The sequence below is a fragment of the Limulus polyphemus genome, unplaced genomic scaffold (genome assembly GCF_000517525.1).
Source record: "Limulus polyphemus unplaced genomic scaffold, Limulus_polyphemus-2.1.2 Scaffold9933, whole genome shotgun sequence".
Lineage (NCBI taxonomy): Eukaryota > Metazoa > Arthropoda > Merostomata > Xiphosura > Limulidae > Limulus > Limulus polyphemus.
The window spans coordinates 13637-16418 of NW_013675543.1; the positions used below are offsets into that span (position 1 = coordinate 13637).

The 2782-nt window shown below is 32.5% G+C and overlaps 1 protein-coding gene across 1 annotated transcript in view; it reads right to left on the minus strand.

Annotated features, from left to right (window-relative positions):
- LOC111083514 overlaps window positions 1–295 on the minus strand; it is a 13457-nt gene extending 13162 nt beyond the window's left edge. Inside the window, exon 1 of the mRNA XM_022380091.1 lies at window positions 282–295. The gene's annotated coding sequence lies outside the window, so the exon portion shown is untranslated. The remainder of the gene's footprint in view (window positions 1–281) is intronic.
- Between the last annotated feature and the right edge of the window lie 2487 nt (window positions 296–2782).

Sequence of the window (2782 nt, forward strand, 5' to 3'; positions counted from 1 at the left end):
TGACATTGTTGAAAAGTCTAATTCTAGACTTTAGAATCACTAAAAATGTCCAAACTCTTTTAAAAAATTATGATTTTCAATTTTACCTTCGATGAAAAAGAAAATAAATATGTAACACTAGCATATATATATCCATAATCATTCCACACTGACATTGTTGAAAAGTCTAATTCTAGACTTTAGAATCACTAAAAATGTCCAAACTCTTTTAAAAAATTATGATTTACAAAATAACATATGCTATGAAATAAACAGCATTAAATTTCACTATTCATACTTACTAAAAACAATAACGTTTTTTAACACGTCACTGGAATAAGTAATTCTACTGAACATAAATTCACAGCCATATTTAAATACAGTATTTTCTTGCTATACTTCTGCTGCTGCCCTCTGCCAAAAGTTTAAAATTAAAACAAAACTGAACTAAAAATTAATATTAACACCATGATAATATTGTAATAATTATAGGTAAAGATATTTTAGGTATATTAACATTCTGTATTTATTCTTGCTAATGCAGTACATTTAATGCTTTAAACCATAGAAATAGTTATTCATAAAGAGGTAACAACTAAATACCGGAAACCAAAATATATATACTTAATTATAGCTAAATAATAAATATTTAAGGAAAACCTCGAATTCTTAAACAACCTCAGTTGTTGTTAAATGCCATTATTCGGTGTTACTTTTGTGGAAATGCATTCTGTCTTCGTTCTTCCCTTACACGAGCTCTTAATTACTGCACATCCAAAAACTGTTCGCCTAGAAACGACATGTTGCATCAAAGTTTTTTATGAAACAAAAACTCCAAAAATGTAGAAAACTCTTGTAAGAAATATTTCAAATCTTATTATACAACATTAAAATCAGTTGTACTGATTCTATAAAAGAAATCGTGAGCCATATCTTTTGCTTGGTTATCAAAGGATATCTATACAAATACAATATTACTGTCTGTTGTCTGTCCATATAACTACTTTGCAGGGTGTGGATGGATCTTCACCAAAATTTGGTATGGAGGTTCATTTGGGTCCGTGGGGAGATACATACAAATTTATAGTTTTGCATTTTGCGGTTTATATGGGCGTTTTTTACCACTACTTCGCCCCCTGTTAATGGATCTTCACCAAATTTCGTATGGAGGTTTATTGGGTCTATCTAACTAGTAAATAAATAAAATATGATAACTTGAGCACTTTCGGAAAGTAAGACGTTCCTTATTCAAGAAATGAGAAATACACACCTGAAGAAGGAAAATCTTCCGAAAAAGATGAGAAACATACGCCTGAGGAAAGTTGTATACGACACTTATTTATGTTTCGCTTGCTGAAAACCAACAAATGTCAGAAGAAATTATAAACTCATTTAACGAAAACATCCAAAACCATTTAGAAAAACTACAACAAATAGTCAAAGAAATCAAACCGATTTCAAGAGGGAATATTATACCATCTTGTAGACTAAACTTATAACATCAAATTAAGAATCTGATCTACTGGGCATGGTGGTTGGTTGGGTCCTTGTGGAGATATATGCAAACTTGCGATTTCACATTTTGTGTTTTGCAGTTTTCATGGGTATTTTTACAACTACACATAAGGGAAGCAGCTTTCATGTCCTGAGATAACCTTTCATTAATCATGAATTTACATAACTTCCATCCAGTGGACGGGTACTCCAGCTAGGTAAAACATATTTAACAATATTGTTGGTATATCCACAATCTTAACACTACTACTACTACATTTGTACGTTGATAAAGAACTTATAATTCAAGTAACTATTACAATTACGCACGCTCCACAGTATTGTTATTATGAATGAAAAATTAACCAACATTCTAATGATCCTGAGTATCAGTTCTGATATCACATTTCATACAGATATCCTGTATTAATGATATAAATTGTTGCTATGATTAATCAAATGTTACACTATATACAGCACTATATCACATACATATTATGTTTTTACACAAGTATACCTTCTATTTTAGTTAAATTACCTGGAGTTGAAGTAAACTACATACATTTTGTTACTTAGTGTTCATTATATTTTTTATTTTGCTGAAAATCTTCATTTGTCATAGCCTTTTTTTTTCCCTCTTCTATCTATATAATAAGATTCAGTGTTTGTACGTCTGTCTGCGTGTCCCACAACTCCTCCTACACCGTTAGTTAGTCGCACCGACTTCTATACCCAGGTGGTTAGGGCGCTGGACTCGCACTCTGAGGGTCGTGGGTTCGAATCCCCGTTCCCCACCAAACATGCTTGCCCTTTCAGCCGTGGAGGCTTTATAATGTGAAGTTTGTAAAAGAGTAGCCTAAGAGTTGGCGGTGATGACTAGCTGCCTTCCCTCTAGTCTTACACTGCTAAACTAAATACAGTTAACGCAGTTAGTTCTCGTGTAGCTTTGTACGAAGTTCAAAACAAACAAACATTATTTTGCTCTTATGAAAGATTTGGTGTGTGTAAATTGCTGTCATTATAGTGTTAATTTAAAAGTTTTCACTATTGAGAAAGCGATGCACGCCATATTTTGGTTTCTAATGCAATGTTTGAAGGTTCAGAAAAGTTACAGCACAGACTTACCCGATCACTACGACTATGTGTGGAAGAACAAGAGAAAATTCTGAGCGAAGATGAGCAAAAACAAATACTTTATTAAAACAAGTCTATAAGAGAAGGTTGGAGAGTAATAAGTAGTGTGAATTAGTACTGTTTGTTTGTTTAAAGTTAACCACAAAGCTACACAATGGGCTATCTGTGCTCTGCC